Source organism: Phacochoerus africanus, chromosome 6, assembly GCF_016906955.1.
Source record: "Phacochoerus africanus isolate WHEZ1 chromosome 6, ROS_Pafr_v1, whole genome shotgun sequence".
Lineage (NCBI taxonomy): Eukaryota > Metazoa > Chordata > Mammalia > Artiodactyla > Suidae > Phacochoerus > Phacochoerus africanus.
In genome coordinates, this window is record NC_062549.1 from 71859156 (window position 1) to 71879046 (window position 19891).

The following is a 19891-nucleotide window of genomic DNA, read 5'->3' on the forward strand; positions in this document are numbered from 1 at the left end:
TCCTGCTCCCTCACCTCTCACAGGTCTCAGCCTCATGTTTGGTCCCATTGAGGCCTTCGATGACCACACCCTCTGATGTAACACCCCAACTGGCCTATTACATTTTCATCCAAAACATTGATTTATTTACATTATAAATTCTCATCTCCCTCACTCAAAACAGTGCTATTTCTCCCATGCTTATAACAATAAATGCAACATTTGTTGAATGAAAAATAACAGGTGCATATTTTAGCATAATATTTTGCACACAGTGTTGAATATTCACGTATCCACACACACATGTATAATAGAGTAAGTATTAAACATATTTGTATGCACATGCACACATACCCTAATGACATCCAAGTCTATGGTAGTTTTCTTTCTTCAGTCCTTGTTATTTCTCAGTTTCTCAGTAAAATTCAGGAGACTCCAGTCCTATCTCCCTTAAATTTGAGAGAGAAGCAAATTATTTATGCACAAGAGTAAAATTACTGAGTTAAGAGAGCACCCCTAGAGACCAGACCCAAAGGTGCAGATTTCTAGATTTCATAGTGTCACAAACAATAGGATTTTGAGACACCAGCTGGAAGGAATGAAAGTTTCTCCTTAGTTATTTCACTGCCTTTTTTTTTTTTTTTGTAAGCCTTCCAGTTTGGCATTTTTGTTTGCATGAAACAGTGTGCAGTCTGATCAAGCATTCTTTTATCTCCAGGTCCTAAATGTGCCACTAAATACGTTTTTTCTCTGGTACTTCTCTTGGCACCTCTCTGGAGCAAGCAAATTAAAATCCACACCTCTTCCTGCAACTGGCTTAACTCCATGAATTCCTGACAGACATCACAATGAGAGTATGGCTGCTTGGTTGGAGCAAAGATAAAGTTTACACTGGAGCAGAATTTGGAGACCTACCTGAGAGAGAAGCATGGCGGTGATGGCTGCAGTTCACTAGTGTGCTGTCCAGAGCTTGTTGAGGCCACCATCAGTTCTAGTTAGAACTGATTCACTCGTTAGCCATAGCAATGAACGTGCCAGAATGTTGTGGGCATGAAGATAGAAGGCAGTCATAGTCTCAATATTTCCTTACTCTCTAAGGAGAGAAAAACTTCTTTCTATTAAATGCGCTTACATCATAGGATTTAAAAGTGACCCCCAGAGGGTTGTATTATTAGGAGATAAGGTGAGAGAAGTGGCAGAAATAAAGGTGGTGTGGGAGTATTTTAAGGACATGGGAAAGCCTGGAGCATGTAAGAATTACAAAAGGAGAAAGAATAAGGACATTGGGTATATTTTGATTCAAGAACTGTTAGTAATAACTAGTTTTAAATTTTGCAAGAGATAGTCAAGCACCATCTTTTAAAATTTCAGTTTGGGTTAAGCCTCGTTTAATATTTACCTATCGAATGCTTTAGTGGTCTAACAGCATTGAACTTATGGTTCCTGTCATCGTAATTAGTATTGCAAGGATACGCATGTAGAGTTTTCCTGGCCTTGTACTTTGAGCCGCCCCTTCTGACAGCAGGAGTCCAAGCCCTTCTCACTGTGCGGTTTGTTGCTGAACGTTGGCAACCACTGGGGATTTCTGTGCAACCAACACTGCTATACGTCTACTACATCAGAGCCCTCAGGTCAGAGACACAAACACTTCCTTACTGCCAGATTTGCTCCCCTGCCCTCTGCTTTCTTCAAGATTCTAGAAGATCAGATTAGGTGCCTCTGCATGTGGCTTAGCTAGACCTCCAACAATTGGCAGTAACAAAGGAAGAGAGAAGGTGACATAACTGAAAATAAAAACATTAATACAGTCTTAGTGAAGCCTGATGCCACCCAACACATCTTCTGTATGTATTCCTCTATCTAACTAGCTAGCTACCTGTCTGGCTGGCTATCTATCTAGTTGTCTATCTTTCTATTGGATTACATTGAGTTCCAAAGTAAAGCAAAGATTTTTTTTTCTTTTATTCTCCTGTTTTTAAACCAAGAACATTAAAAATTTTTTATTCATTTCAGTACCACACATGGAGAGAATACCTAGACAAGATGATGAATTTTGGCTGCAGATTTGCTTACATCTATCTGGTACCAAAATCGGTCCTATATTATTGTATGACACTCATGTAAGATGTTAACATTAAGGAAAGTATATAGGATCTCTGAAATTTACTTTGGTGCCTTTTTGGTAAGTCTAATATTACTCTAAAATTAATAGTTAAAAGTAAGAAGCAATCATATAAAATGCACAACATTTGCCACAGCAGGCATTTGCAGTACTGAACAGAAAACCTGGAGTTCCCCTTGTGACTCAGTAGGTTAAGAACTAGACATAGTGTCTGTGAGGATGCAGGTTCCATCCCTGGCCTCATTCAGTGGGCTAAGGATCTGGCGTTGCCACAAGCTGTGGTGTAGGTCGCAGATGCAGCTTGGATCTGGTGTTGCTGTGGCTGTGGCACAGGCATGCAGCTGCAACTCCTACTAAACCCCTAGCCCAGGAAACTTCCATGTGCCACAGGTGTAGCCATAAAAAGAAAAGAAACATAAAACCTGATACAAATTACATTCACTAAGGCTAATGTGGAGTAAACTTTTTTAGTAACATATAACTGATGACTTTTTAATTTATCCATAGTATTATAATATGCATATACAGTCCCCCCAAATTATACCAATGTGCGTAAATACACATTCATTTTATTTTTAAAATCAGTGACACAAGCTGTCAATTCACAATGAACATGCTGCTGCTCATTCCCATGCATTTATACTCAAAGAAATCTAGAGGTTTTTTTTAAAAAAAAATTAAAGGTAGTACAATCATATAATTTCCCTTTATATTTTTGAGTGGGAAAATAAGAAAATGGAATTGATAGAGAAAAGGAGTAGTCATTTATAAAGTCACTGTGACAGTCTGAGGCAGTCTTGACATTCCTGGCAGTGGCATTCCAGGCCAGATAGTCTAGTTCCCTTTGTACCTCCTCGATCCCACATGTGCCTGCAGTAAGGGTACGGCCTCACCTGAAAGAAACAACTCACCACAGGACAGTACATTTTATTATACAGTGGCCTTAGACCTTTTAGGGTGCCCTGCTATGTTTTCCAGGGAATGCTTACACTGAACAGTGGCAAGAAACTCAGGAATACAGTTGTAAATATAACTCGGGTTTGAATATAAGTCATATATAAAAATAATTTGATTGAAAAGTAAAGGACAGAGAAATATGATTCTTGGTTCAAATCAATCCTGAGGCCCCACCAAGAGCTCCTAGGGGTATAGCCATCTCACTTATGCCAGAAGAGTGGGAAATGCACAAATGTCATTTTCCCCTGCAGCACATCCAAGCTAGGCCCTTGTTAAGATGGCATCCAGCTGGGGTTCTCAGTGATGCTCTGGCTGTTCCACCCTCAGCTCTTCATTCTGACCACTTCTGGGCACATAGGGCTGGTTCCTCCCAGCAGCACCTGTATTTCACCTGTGGGGCAGGCTGCACTTCTGGAGAAGGACCCCCTCCCAGGAGCAACTCTGGAAACCCACCTGCTAGCAGTTGGTAGATAAATGCTTCAGCTGCCTGGACCCTCAGAGAAAATGAGTCAGAGTGATTATTCTGCATCATTTCCAGATGTCCCCAGCTTTGGTGGCCTGTGAGGGGGGATTTGTTTCATAATCCACCTCTTATCAGCCCTACTCCTTCTGGTTTCACATCCACACTCCTTTTCCACGGGTTCCAGGGATCATCTCCCATACTGCTTGCCTTTGAATTTTTATCTAAGGGTCTATTGCCATAAAAGCCCAAACTAAGACACAGTTACCCTCTCCTGGTGTTCCATTCTTGGCAAGGGTATCTTGAATAAGTCAGCAGTAGGCTTCAACCTGATTTTTTATACATGAAAATAAGTTAGTAATTCTTTAAATCGATTTTATGAAAATAACAGAAAGATGAGTGGATAATGACTTAACCCACAGTATCGGATCAGAAGGGCATATAGTTCATGTCACTCACCCAAACATCACCATATACTACAAGCTAAAAATGTTACTCAGTGCAGCTGCCAACTTGAATTTCCCACCTCCTCCCTGCTCAAGGTTAGGGACACTCTTGGCAAGAGGTGACTGCAGTAACTCACTCTCCCTTTGCTCACATCTGTATTTCTCTTCTAGCATTGATGGGTTCTGCCAAGCCTGCTTCTCTATACGTTGTGCAGGGGTGATCTCCAGTGAAGTAATCTTACCTTTGCATCAAAACTCTTATTCTAATTATGTGCCAGTTACTCTCAATCTCGGCTTGTGTGCAGCTCAAAGTCTATTTTCAGCACCAAGTTACCATCTCTTCTATTCAGACAAAGTCGTTTCGGACAGGATTTCTTCCCGTTCATCTCTCATCAGTCCCCTACGCCTCCATCGAGAGCTTTTTTTCTGTTTGTCAGGGCTCCCTTCTCTGTGAGCCCTCATTCTGAGAAGGAAAGGTGAGCCTTTTTGTCTGCTCCTTTTGGCAGGAAGAACACCTGCCAGATGGTGTCATACTCTGAAAAGGAAGCAACAAAACACACCTGTGACACTTGCTATGACTTTAACCTGGAGGTTTTACTGCTTTACTGTTTAATTCCAGGCCTGTGATGACACACTGATTAATGAGTTGGGTTTTCTCTCTTAAGTCCCACTGGATAAAAGACATGTCCAAGGTTGAAAGATGGAGAAAGAGGCCCATCTTAGTGACAGTTAAGCTTGACCTTTGGGAATACATGTCAAAGCCTATCGAAATAAAAAAGCTACCAGCTGTCATGGTTCTTCTGCCATAAAGGCATCCTATAAATGATTGCTTTGGGCGCACAGTTTCTGCAGCATGAACCCCCCTTTCAACTGAGCATCATGTGAACATTAATGTTTTGCCCAGATTTATAGTTCTAAGGTGCTATTATATCTTTTTAATTCACATGGCTGTCAAAATAACCACAGAGGTATCTAGAACAAGCAACTATCACAGCTAGTCAGTAGCTGTTAATCTCTTTTCTGCTCTATAGCCATTGCTTACCATCAACAAAACACAGGTTAACTCCATGAGTGAAGGCAAGTTAAGCTGCTATAACAAACGAACCCCAGGTCTTACTGGCTGCACGCAGTACGACTTTCCCTCTCCCCCACACAAATATTCCTAGTTGATGGGGAAGACATTCCCCATGATCCTCCAGAGACTCCGCTGCTTCCATCTTGTCGCTTCACCCTCCTCCCTTCCGCTGATTGAAGGGGAAAGAGGGAGAGAAGGTAGGTTTGCTTGTGGAAGGTTTTTAAGGACCAGACCCAGAAAGGAACACATCATTTCTGGGCTTGTTCTTTGGCTAATACTCAGCCACATGGCCACACCCAAGTTCAAGGAAGGCTGGCAAATGTAACCCAGCTCTGGGACCATGAGGAGAAAGAAGCAGAATTTTGAGAACGCATAGCCCTCTCTGCCAGATGATATATGCTGCTTCTAAGTTCCTCATTTTGTGCTGGAGTCCCCTCCACTAGAATACTCCCTCCCCTTTATGCACTTCTCATGTCTAGAAAGTATTCACCCATCACGGGAGCTGAGCTTAGATGTTGCCTCCTCAGGGAAATCTTCCCTGATGTCCTCATCCCCATCCTCAGTTTGTGTAAGGGACCCCTTTTCTTGTCCCCTTTCCATCTTAATTATCCACTATTATTAAATTACATGAGCTCCATTACACGCTCTATCTTTGGACAATGTGTATTAGTGACAAAAGGTACTTGCTGAGCTACTGAGAGAATGAAGCCCACTTTTCCTCTTATATTCTCTAGTGGCACCAAAATGGAAATCCTCCAACAGATATGGGCCTGACTTCATAAGAATCTCCTATAGAATGTGTTACACCTTGTTCCTCAGTACCAACCCCAAGTGACCATTCCTCCTCCCTCCTCCCTTGGGCAGAGATACATCCCAAGCTCACTGACCTTGGACTTGGTCATCTGACTTGCTTTTTGACTGATGGAATGTGGGCATTTGCAAAAGTGGTCAGTTCAAAACAGGGGCTCTGAGGCCCATCACCTGTTTTCATCCCTCGTATGGTCCTGCCATTCGCCACAAGAAGGCTCCAGGTGGCTACTGTCCCTTTTTATATGTTCTGGAATGAGAATGCATGGATCAGACATGAACCCAATCCCAGCCCAGTTGAGCTACAACCAATTTGTACACCTGTGAACAAGAGAGAAGTGTAAGCCCCTGAGCGTTTTAGCAGTGTTGGTTACATAGCATTACTGAAGCAGAAACTAAGCAGTAAAATCTCATTCTTTTATAATGGGCCAGGGAGGGACCTAGAAACCTGTATTTTTTAAGCCCCCACAGTGCTCAATCAGCAATATTTGGAAACTATTGAACACATGAGTCTCCCATTCATGCCCATAGGACATGATCATCTATAAAGACTTTATGGTCCGCCATTTCCCAAATCACATGCTAGGGATGTGACTTCAGTTAGACCCTCAGCTGTCCTCAAGGGGCAGTGAACATGCACCCTGCTGCAGTGGGGGATTTGGGAGGCAGAAGAAGCCTGGAAATGAGAACTTCTGGTCCCTTCTAGCATCTGTGTAGGCATCAAAACTCTTATATGAATCTAAATAGGATGTAGGTTGGTGTAATTTCCTTCTTTCAATCTGAATTCATTATTTCAACATAGTATTAAAATGGGCCAAATTACCAAATCTTAGAGGATCAGTTTGTTCTCAATATATCAGTAGGTAATATAATTTAAAGGTAAAATAATTGTTATGCATATAGTTAGCAATAAGAGATACAGTTAACAGGAAATAGCATAATTACTACTGCATATGTATCTATCCTATCCTATATATAGGATGCTATTGTTGGCCATTTTTTAAAAAGATTCTTAAGTGATTTTTATCCCTATTTTTAGCTACACTAATATCACTCCAGACACTGATATTATGTTCGCTGTTCATGAATTGAGGATTTTCAATAGGTGCAAGAGAAAGTGCCTCCATGATAACTGTTCTAATATGCTGTTTGGTTTAATAAGTGAAAAGGAATTTGACTTCTGCCATGTCTTTGGCAGAGCAGGGGAATGTAGGGAGAAGAAACATATTTAGCTCTTTCAATATTATGTCTTATTTCCTTCTATCATGGTAGAAAAGGAAGAGGAAAGAGTCATAAGAACATGGAGAAATTTGTCATATCCACAAATCACAATAGGCAGAGAGATTATTTAAAAAAATAGATGACAGTAACCTTCATTTCTAATACAGAGTTATAATCCCAAAGTACAGATATATTGGGTCAGAACCCTCCAAGATGCCTGTAGTTTGTTACAGAGAGCAGTCCTGCCTCAGTCTTTGAGCCTTCCCTGTCCCTAGCATAGTTTCTACTTTTAAAAATTGTTGAATGAATGGGCAAATGGACAGTGGTGGGGAGGAGAAGTTTCTGCTGAGCCAAAATGGGAATCATTGAGAATGCTAATCCCCAAAGTTATGCATGTGATGAAACAACATCTGCTACCAGGAACTTTTGCCCTTTGCTCCTGTGCAAGAGTCTCAGGCTCATACCCTCTGCCTGGGGCTTCTTGAGCTACCCATACAATTAAGTCTTTCAGATCAGCCTGTCACCTCCTCAGATACTGGCTGACCCTATTTCTGATATAAGTGTTTCAGAAGATGTTTGTCTGCCATTACCTTTTATGTGGATGCCATTGAATATTTTATGGGATCACTGGTGTTTTTAGCAAATCCTATGTTCAATATATCCTTGAAGAAACAGATATAAAGATGACTGATTTTAAATTCACACATGCTTATATCTCATGCTAGGAAATAACATTCTTGTTGAAATTGAAACACTTTATATAAAATAACTAAGTTACTAAGACTGAGAGGAAGAGTTTTTATTCTTATGCTCTGCAAAAGTACAGTGCAGGAGGAAGCACAGCCTTCTTATCATAATCAACATATGATCCTGCTATTGATCTATGTACATTTAACTTATTCCTCAGAAAGCTGGAGTAGATCCTCTGAGCTTAGCCTGAAGAAGACAGGCAAAATTTTTTTTCTCATTATTACATGATCTAACGCACAGGAATTCAGGAAAAACTTTCCTCTCATTACTATTTTTTTTTCTTTTTAGGGCCATACCTGTGGCATATGGAAGTTCCCAGGCTAGGGGTCAAATCAGAGCTGCAGCTGCTGGCTTACACCACACCCACAGCAACAACAGATCCAAGCCGCACCTGTGACCTACATCACAGCTCAGGGCAATGCCGGATCCTTAACCCACTGAGTGAGGCCACGTATCGAATTCATGTCCTCATAGTTACTAGTCAAGTTTGCTACCACTGAGCTACAGTAGAAACTCCTTCTCTCATTACTATTGAGCCCAAGTCCATAAAGATAAATACAACATATACTCTATAACATACCAATATCATTTGTCATTTTAAGCATAAAGATCATTAGACAGTTTTAAAAAGGAAATGCAGATGGCTTAGTCTTCATGCGAAAAAGCACATGATAATGCTAATTTGGGTCTTGAATAAAAAGGAAAGCTCTGGGCATTCCAAGCAAGGTTCTAACCCTAAGTCTGGCCTCAGTCTTAATGTTCCTTATTTTTTTTTTAATGCCTGGAACAAAAGCCTGGCTAATGATGTCCAGCAGCTCTGCCCCTGAAGACAGTCTTATTTCTAGTGTTTGGCTAAAGAAGGCCTGGTTTCTTTGCCCTGGTCCAAAGTTGTCAGATAGTTCCCAGCCCAGGGATGCAAGCTTCACCGGAGGGGGCCTGGCTGAATCATATCTTCCCTGCGGAAACTAGATAGTACACTGTCTTCGGGTCCTCCTTTGGGATCCAAGGCCCTTTAGAGGCTGGATCCAGGCCACTCATCCAAACTTCACCACCATTCTTTCTTGATATTAACACCAAAAGCTACTGTGCATCTGGCTTTCTCTCCTCCCATGCCTTTCTGAGGTGGAGAAAATATGACCTGAGGGAAAGAAGACCAGCTTTGCTAACAGACATGTCTGAGTTTGAGTCCCCTTCTGAGCAGCTGTGAGAGCCATGATCACCATGTTACCCTACTGCTTTCTCTTCATCGCTTGTCTCTTCAGACTCTCTCAGCGGCAGGTGACGCTTCAGACCATGCCTTCCTTCATCAGTCTCTTCTTCTCTCCCAGTTGGAGCATCCTTTCAAGTTTGACCCAATAAGTTTTCCTAAAAATAATGGAATGACAGCAATACTAGATCAAATATTTTTTGAGACTCTGCATGAATCAAGTGCTGCAGCTGGTTTTGGGCAATGAAATCTTGCCCCAGCCCTTGAAGAGCGTACTGTCTGAAAGGAGAAATAAGATCTCAGAGAAATAATTGCAAACCTCGTAACAAGTAGTGCTAGTAGTATAGTAGACAACAACTAGTAGTAAGAGATAATTAGAATCCTGTTCCACCAGGGATTAGCTCCACGGCATTGAGAAACATACATTATTTCTGTATCCTCTGTAAAATGAGGAGCATGATGAAGGTTTTGAACACAGAGGTGTTACAAGAATTGAGGAAATTAGTATAAAGCCATTGGAACCTCCCTGGTCCTGGGGTGAATGTGCAGTAAGCAGTAGGTGTTAAATTGACTAGTACAATTTTTAAAAATCTCTTGATTTTAATTGAAAATTGATGTTGGATTCAGTTCATAATTGATTTTGCTTTTTCTTTGTTTTTGTTCATTATTTCATACGTCTGTGTTTCTTTCGGAAGAATTCAAGCAATAGAAAGTAAATTAAAGAACATCATTAGGAAACACTTTAATTTTTCCTAAGTTTAATATAGCTCATGCTTCTTTTCAAATGATGATTTGATTTTTTTACACTTAACACACATACAAATATACACATAACAATCATTTAGAAATCATTTTAATGGGTTAGGAGCTTACATTCTGCCTGTAGTCTTTGAAAAACAGATTTTGATAAAGTATTTTTTAATGGGTAAAGGAAATAAGAATAGGTTTAGATAGCATGAAACTCTACTTTTTCTTACCAGTTCTTGCTCTTATGGTTTGTGTTCTCTTACACAGGACTTTCTTCCTTGCAATTCCTATTAGAAACAAGTGGGAATGTAAATAACAGTAGCTCTTCAATGAAACTGCAAAGTGAAATGTATTCTGTGCTTTAGTGGAGCTTTACTCCACTCTTAAAATAGCATGTGGATGATTTCAAGCCTTGAAGTCTATTTATTAGCAGGCTGCTTAGGACAGCATTTGTACTGTCCTTTCCTGGAAATCTTACTAACTCAACAGTAGTCAATCCATCACAGCTTCACAAAGGAGGCGGTGAAAAGCAGGCCTGCCTCCTGCACTTGAAATTGAAATTAGCCTGATTGGATTGCACAAACAGTCCTCTGCAGTCAGCTCTGGTTGACTTCAAAGGATTCATATGCACAGAAGGAAAAAACTCCACTCTGAAGCTACAAAGAATTGAGAATGCAGAGCAAGTAACCTCCCTTTTTTACTTAAGCCTTAAAATAACCAGCAAAACAAAACCAAAAAACAAAAACCCTGCTAGTCCTAAACAACTAACTTTAAAACATTTATTTATATGATTAGTCTATTCGATTTGTCATTTAATAGCTACAGGGGGCTCTAAATATTTCTCCTGAAATTTAAGTCAATTATCTTTATGTCCTTTTCGTAATACATCTGGCTTTGGTAAGTGAAGAAAATAAATGATACGGTATTTCTGAAATTCTGCTCTGCTTGTTTACCATGTATATTAGGTGTGGCGAACATCCGAGTGTGCAGGGCCAGGCAGGAGGTGTGGTCAATGGAAGCAGTCCAGGTGGGGGACCTGGCGAACTTGTTGAAAGGGACAGTCATTACTCAGCATCAGACCTCTGTGGCCCTGCAGGAAGCGCAAACAGCATTGCCCGCTCTAAAGATCAAGAGAAGGCTGAAAACTGCAATTTTATGTGGGCTCTCCCAATTTTTCCACAATTGCAAATGATTAAAAAATTAAAACACTCTATAGGCTAGCAAAACAAGTGAGTCATATGCATCATATTTCATAGAGAAATCATTTGCGAGGGTGTGTGGAGCAACAGGTGAAAAGATAGGGTTGTTTGAAAATTAATAACTACAAGAAATCTCTGCTTCTACCAAGTTGGAGTGAAAATGTTGCCGGGGTCAGTGGAAGGTACTTCAGACCTTCAGATGTCCAAGTTGAGCTTCTTTAAGCAGGAGCCTAGGAAGCTGCCCTTCTTGAGCTGGGCTGTTCCTGCTGTTTTTGAAGCTGCCACCACGAGGAGTCACATGTTAGCTGCTATAGCTGCAGCTAATATTGTCATTACTTCCTGAATTATTCCTATTGCTGCCCCCATAGCCTGTATCATGGGGATCCCTCCACGCTGCTACTGCTGCGGAAATCAATGTTGTCACTACTTCCAGTATTATTGGTACTGCAGCTGCCCTGGTGATAGCGTTAGGGCAAGTAGGAAAAGTCACTTCTCCCCTCCTCCTGTATCACCTCCAGCCAGTTCCTCCCATAGGTAGATGATATAGACATGACATGCCAGTTTCTTTAAGAGTACATGTGTAAAATTCTCCTGAAAATATTAGAAAACTAAGCTGCCCATATATTTTAAAAATTCATCAGTAATACAGAATAATGTCATTGGTTTTACATAGTAATGCAAAAATGCTTGAACAATAGAAATTCTTTTAATGTCACTTACCACATTAATAGATTGAAAGAAGGAAACCATAGGATTGTCTCTGAAGATGCAGGAAAAACACATGACAGAATCCAATATCCATTTATATTAAAATTTTTACCAACTTAGGAATAGAAGACAACTTTCTAAACCTGTTTATCTAAAACAAAACCATCAATGATATCATATCGGATGTTGAAACAATCAATATTTTCTATAAAAGCTAAGAAAAGAGGTGTTTGCTGACACAGCTTATATTTATCATTTTTTCTGGAGTTCTTGGTCAGCACAATAAGACAAGACAAAGAAATGTTGCAAAATGAGAAACAGAAAAAATACAAGTTGTCATTGTTTAGAGATGCTTAAATTACCCTTAGAAAACAAGAAAATCTCTAGTTAACACTATTCAAATCAGTAAGATTTTTAGATATAAAGTAAAAAAAAATCAATGACATTGTTACAAAAGAGCAGCAACTAATTAAAAATATTGTTTTAAAAATAGCCCATTTATAATAGCATTAAACATTAATGTACCTACAAATTAATCCAGAAAACACAAGTAAGAGCTTTCACTTAATGTTATTGAGTAATGTAAATATCTATATATACCTAAATTAAGAAATAAAATAAGACTATACCATGTTCATGGATGTGAAGGCACAGAATCATAAAAATGGCAATCTATAAATGTATAGTTATTCCAATGAATACTCCACTAGTATTTTTCTTAGATTTTGTTCTTGAAAGTTATATTGAAAAACCAATGGAAAGGGATTAACCAAGATTATTTTGAAATATAATACTCTATCAAATATTAACACATATATAATTATAATTAAAATTGCTTGCTTTGGCTTAATGATGCATTAAAAAACCAATGGAGAAAAGTGTGTTAGCATCAAAAAAAAAAAAAATCACAGATATGCTGAATATTTCAGACCGGTAAGAGATGAGATAAATAGGAATTTTAAGTATATTTGTAAGACTTTCTTCCTTCCTTCCTTTCTTTTTCTTGCTTGCTTGCTTGCTTTCACGCACCCACGGCATATGGAAGTTCCCAAGCTAGTCATAGAATCAGAGCTGCAGCTGCCAGCCTACACCACAGCCATGGCAAGGTGGGATCCAAGCTGTGTCTGTGACCTACACCACAGCTCACAGAACGCTGGATCCTTAACCCACTGATCCGAGCCAAGGATCAAACCTGCATCCTCATGGATGGATTCTAGTCAGGTTTGTTACCACTGAGCCACCAAGGGAACTCCTGTAAGACTCATTTCTTATAAAAGAATCTGAAGCAAAAATGGTAAATATTCCCTTTGTTTTAATAAAGAAAAACTAGGGAGTTCCCATCATGGCTCAGTGGTTAACGAACCCGACTAGTATATATGAGGACATGGGTTCAATCCCTGGTCTTGCTGAGTAGGTTAAAGATCTGGCATTGCCGTGAGCTGGGGTGTAGGTCACAGATGCGGCTCCTACCCAGTGTTGCTGTGGCTGTGGTGTAGGCTGGCAGCTGTAGTTCCAATGGGACCCCTAGCCTGGGAAACTCCATATGCCACAGGTGCAGTCCTAAAAAGACCAAAAAAAGCCCAAAAAACAAAAAACAAAAAAAAACCTGGAAGAATGATTTTAACACATTTGATGCCAGGTGCTTTTTTAATTTTTACATTATCTCTATGTTCTTTGTCCTTGTCCTACATTAGCACATATTATTTTTAACTAATTTGCACTTTATGGAAATTAACACCACTGGATTTCTACCATTAAAAACAACCTCTTTTATTCATATAGGTCTTAAAGGTTTAAATATTTTTCATACACAGACCCAGGCTTTGCCTTCCAGAAACATATGTTAATGCCAAACAGACCAGATATCTGTAGTTGAGGAAAAGTACTGACTTTAGAGATTGTTTTGGTGTTTCTTCTCATTGCCTGGCACATCTTTTACTGATACCCAGTCTTCATCCTAGGAGGGTCTAAAGAAGGCAGATACAAAGATTTTGGCTGTCTGTTTGGGCTGCTGTAGCAAAATACCACAGACTGGGTGGCTTATAAGCAACACAAATTTCTCACAGTTTTGGGGGCTGGAAATCCATGATCAAGGTGCTGGCAGGTTCTGTACGGCAGCTAAGGGCCCACTTCCTGGTTCACAGGCAGCTGTTTTCTCTCTAAGTCCTCTGGTGGTGGAGGCAGCAAGAGCTCTCTCTGGAGCCTCTTTTACAAGGAAATGATCCCATTCGTGAGGGCTCTGCTGTCATGACCTAAGCACTTCCCAAAGGCTTCATCTCCTACTACCTTCACACTGGGCACTAGGATTTCAACATTTGAACTGTGGGGGCAAAAACATTCAAACCATAGCACCAAGGCTGCTTAAACCCTCCTATTTCATATCATTCTTGCTCCGAAGGAGATGCATTTCCACAATAGCTTATCTAACAGAAGTATCCCAGCTTTTTGGCTCAAGCCACACACACTTCTGGAACACTGTATATCTCACCTCAGTGGAGACCTTCACAAGATATAAATGTGTTAGCATCCACCCATGGACAGTTCACTCCATAAAATAACTTTATAGTAAAATATCTGTGAATCCACAAATCAAGTATTGCCTTGCACTCAGGTGGCTCTGTTTAACCTTCTCTAATTGTACAAAATCTTGGACAAATAAGGGAGCTTCATTTGGCATTTTGATGAAATTCATTACCCTCACCCATCAGTTGGAACTATCGAAGTGGGATTCTCAGCCCTGGGTAGAAGGCCCTCCAGCAGCATTGACGCAGTATTTGCTGTAATATAAGACTACAGGGCTCAAGCTGCGTCAGGGATGTGGACATGTTTATCCTGATTCCACAGATTAGAAAGCTGAAGCCCAGGCAGGCTAGGCAACTTGCCCAGGGTACAACTGTGAGTTTGAGGCAGCAGCTCTCCACTCTTGCAGAACTTGAGACAGTGTAACATACTTGAGTCCTGACCAAAATCCACAACACTAGCCTCCTCCCAGGACCCCTTTGCAAATAAGCCTAGATGGTTAGAAACATGACAATCCACATGGATCCTTGGAAATGTGCTGCATCAGCACGTCACTGTCTCTCACAAACAATGCTAACCCCCCTTAGAGAGACTATTCACACTGGAGAGCTCTCTTCCCTAGAACTGGTCACTCTCTATACTTGTTAACTAAATAAAACAATGCCATTTCTACGATCAAGTCACAAACACTTTAACAGAAGGGAGAAAAGACCATCTTTTAAAAAACAATCTCAAAATTTCCTCCATATTTGCACTGCACTTTGTATGTCCAACTTATATAACACCAGCTTGGGCATTCCTGTTGTGGCTCAGTGGTAATGAACCCAACTGGTATCCATGAAGATGCTGGTTTGATCCTTGGCCTTGTTCAGTAGGTTTAGAATCCAGTGTTGCCGTGAGCTGTGGTATAGGTTGCAGACATGGCTCAGATCCTGCATTGCTGTGGCTGTGGCATAGGCCGGCAGCTGCAGCTCTGATTTGACCCCTAGCCTGAGAACTTCCACATGCTGCAAGTGCAGCCCTAAAAAAGCCAAAAACAAGGAACAAACAAACCAAAAACCTACCAGCTTCTTTTATTCACTCTTGGTGAATAAAATTTAGAAATACCAAATGTCTTTATGAACGCATAAGCAATTAACCAAGTAAAAGGCACTATTATGAGCCAATTATTCTAGGACATAAGGTTATCCTTAGAAGGAAATTGGAAACAATAGGTTTGAAATGCTTTTTTTCTATTTTAAGTGTATCAAACTAATTCCCAAATAAAATCTAATGCACTAAGATAATCTGGTTCAATAAAAGGAACAGCCATCTTATGCCCTTTCTGATGAAGAAAATTAATTTCCTGGCCTATTTGAAACGTCAGAATTCACACTTAAGATTTCTAGGAACTCAAATAAACTAATAACAAACAGTGAAGGGGAAACACTGAGCTAGCACTGCTATCAAAGGGGTTACATGATAACGATTTCCATTTAATAAAGATTTTTGTGTATTTTCCTAAATATAAATTCTTCAAGGAAAATAGAATGTTCTGTTAACAGAGGAGAAACACTCAAAGGGAATAAATGAATTTCCTTTCCTCCTTTGAATAAAATAAATGTCAATTATTTGGCCCGTGACATACTGAGTTAGAGACACAGAAAAGAAGCATGTGATTAAATAGCTTCTCATTTGGTGTACTGTTTATGTATGCGGTCTTGATGATAATGCACTGAAACACAATCAATCACTGATTTTAATTTCCTTTATTGTGTTACAGACAGATGAAAATGGAAGGAATTGAATGAAGGATGGTTTAGCCAGACTGTGCTCTGTCTCTAGATCCAGATGGCACACGCATCCTGTGTTCTTTGCAACATGACTAAGCAAAGAGCCACCTCGCATAGTCCACGCTGTCCACAAAGCGCTTCCCTAAGAGATGGAGTTAAAGGACGACTGGCCACCTTATTTGTGGAGGTGAGGGGATCATAATGCAAGGAACTCAGTTTTCATTAAGCACATCATAAGAAGCCACCTTCTGCATGTATTATGTGTTCTAAACAATTACAAGATCAACAAGAGCTGCCTTTGACAGTACCAGGCACTCAGTGATGGAGAGTGTATTTGCTTATACTTTTCATTGCAGAGTTGGCAAGTCCTGGTTCCTTCTCCTTCTTTCCCTCTTTTTAATCATACAGACATTGATCAGAATTTGTAATATAAAGTGAATAAAATTATGTAGAGATGATGATAATTTTTTTCTTCATTAAGTTGAATGTTTTCTATAGGAGTAGAGTAAAATCTGAAGAAATAAAATGTCTTAAGCTTCATGTCCAATGAGAATATGGTTGACCCTTGAACAACAGGAAGGTCAGGGGCCCCAACCCTCTGCAGAACTGAAAATCCAAATATAACTTATAGTCAGCCCTCTGAAAACTGATGTTCCTTCAATATCCTCAACGCCACATCTGTAGATTCAAGCAACAGGGGATCTTGCAGAACTCTAATATTTACTATTGAAAAATATCTCTTTGGATTGGTTAGTTTACATATAAAGGCAGGCCTTGGGCCGGCCTTTAGCTCCAGGAGGGGCAGCCACTCCCCAGCCAAAAAGTTTGTTTGTTTTGTCTTTTTAGGGCGGCACCCATGGCATATGGAGGTTCCCAGACCAGGGGTCAAATCGGAGCTGTACCTGCCAACCTACACCACAGCCACAGCAATGCGGGATCCAAGCTGCTTCTGCCACCTACACCACAGCTCATGGCAACACCAGACCCACAGAGCAAGGCCAGGGATCAAACCTTCGTCCTCATGAATACTAGTCAGATTCCCTTCCTCTGAGCGATGACCATGACAGGAACTCCCAGGAAGGTTTTTAAGATGCCAAAACATCACAATATAATATATAAAAACATTTTTAAATATGTAAACAATACTCATCCTCATGGACAGTTGCATGCAATTCAGGAAGCAGGGCACAAAGGGGCCTGTCCTTAGTTTCAGGGTCACAGATCCTTCTCTGCACCACCCACCCCATGGCTCATTTCCTTTTCCAGTAGAAAACCTCCCAGTGGCCTCCCACTTCTTCTCCATCTTCACATAAGGTGATGTGCAATGAGTGAGGACAGCAAGCAGCAGAGCCATGCAGGGTTCTCACCAGAGGGAAGGACTTACCAGTAGCTTGTGCTGAGAGTCGGCACAGGAACATTATCTGGAAGAGATAGGGATTGGGGGTGTCAGGCTCTCCCTTCACCTTGTTGATTTCACAGCCCCCTTTTCCCTCTGTTACCAAAAGAGTAACGTATGGAATCCTACGGACTGGGCTGACTTCATCCTGGAATGCCAGTCAGGTCTCAGGTGCCAGAACTTCAGCAGCACTGACAATGGAGCCAGTAGAGGGGGGTTCTCCATTTGGCTTCTTCCTGAGCCTCACCTATGATACCTTTTTCCATCTTTCCACTCCGACAGGTCACCCAATGTAGGAACCTACTCCATGCATTCATCAGCTCTGTCACCTGCCCCCAAAGCAGATGCAGACCTGGAAGGCTCTGTTTAGAGTCCTGTCACTTTCCCAACACAGATTTTCTACTGTGCTGCTGCTACCACGGACTCCTTTGCATTCCCTGAAACCACTGCGGATCAGCCCTGAGTGGCCCCTGGCATGTTCTCATTAGTCTAATGTGTCAGTTAAGAGAGCCCTCTGACACTAATTTTCCTCACTGGGGATATTGTAGGACATCAGTGATTACTTCTTGATTGCTACAATTCAGGGTCTATTGCAAGGGATTATATCAAAGAAAATTTGTGGTCCCCCAAACGTTAGTGCACTGTTTGGTTTTGATCTAAAAACGGTATTCTATATCAAACTGGAAGCAAGACTAAAGACTACATGCCCATAAATAAACACTTATTATTTAGTATCTTCTTCCAAAATATTTTAATGAAAGCCTCCAGCCCAAAAACTCTTTCCCTGAAGTTTTTGAGCCAGTAACTATGATGTCAAAATCTGCTTTTCAAACCTGTTTCCAGTTTAAACTTTAGTGCATTGAGAATATAATCTAAAGGAAATTAATCCTAAAACTTATAACTCTTAGGAAAGAAAACCACATGAAAAATTGAATACACTTCAGTGTATATAATATAGTTAAAACGGACTTCCTGTGGCTCATACTTCAAGAACAAATGGTGGGAAAACAAACAGCCGAGTCCAAGGTCACAGGTACTTTCTTCATCCTTGCATGGACCCCGGATACCGGGATTAGAGTGGGCCTGAAACCTATTGCAATCAATAATAATCATAAAAGTGCGTCCCTATAACTCCGTGGAACTACTTTCCATAAATTTTCACTTAATGGAATTGAACTGCAAGTGGTTCCAAGGCACTCATAGCATTCTTATTGTCATGTGGGGACACAGCACAAGAAGCCCCCTTAAATATCAGACCTCAAGGTCAAAGAGGGGACAAAGACTGCCTTTGCATTTCCTCCTGTCCTGAAATGTGGCAGTATGCTAAGTGGCCACGCTGATGGAAGGCAAGAAACAAAGATATAAAATAGCAGACGTTGTCTCCAGGGAAAACAGGCAGCACACACAATAGAACAAAAAATAAATGTATCCAAAGGAAAAGGAAAAAGTTATATTTTTTCTTGCCATACATAAATACAATAAAGTGACCAACAGAAGAAAAATATACATGCAATGGAAGATGCTTTCTAATGTGTGACTTATTACCCAAGTATTTTAGTCAGTGGTACACGTCTCTGACTCCATAGGCCAAACAATTGGTACCCAATTAAAAGCAAGAAAGTATATAAAAAGAAAGGTGAAAACAAATATTAAGTGGAATCATCAAACGGCTTTGATGGACGTAGAAGGGTCCTGGTGATGGCTTTAAACCGCCGTCTCAGACCTTACAGAGATTAAGCCTTAAAGGTCCCATTTCCTTTTCTACCTCATAAACTGATGTGAGGAATAATGAACTTCTGTTTGTGAAGCAATTATACCTTTAAATAATGATTGTAATAGGAAGGCAGATAACAGTTGAAGGAGGAAGGATTCATTTTAGAGCTGAACAGGTTTTTTTCAGAGACATCGGCTGTTTACAGGCTGGGATGATATTCTGACACCTGGACCTCGTCTCCTGGGAAGCAGTAAAGAGTTGTCCACGGCAACTCTCAGACCCTGTGTACATGCTCTCCCTATCAGATCAATGCTGTCATTCAGCTAACTTGGGGGATATAAAATCAAAGAGTCACTTGTGCATCCTCACACATCAAAAACTGAAAATTAGTTGCCTCTCTCATTCCACCTGGAGGAAGAAACTCATAGCATTCAATTTGGAGCAATGGGATAGGATGTGGAAAAGATAAAACCTGTCTGGTTCCTTGGTTATCCAAAGGAAAAACCAGATAAATTGCAACTGACAAATCAGGGAGTGTCAGAGACTCAAAACTGCCAGCTTGTTTATTTTCTGTAATGCTCTTAATGTTAAATTAGAAAAGATACTAAGTAGCATTGGAACTGACAGAGTGTAGAAAGTGATATCAACAAAACTGCTCAGAAATAGAAGGAAGTCTTAGCTTTAAACGTCAAGTCCAAATTGATCTGTAGATAGAGAAAGATTCCATCCTGGAAAAAAAAAATTACAGCCAAATGCTCATCAATAGAGACAAAAGATGAGCTTGGCAAACTGATTACAGTGCCAGGGAAGC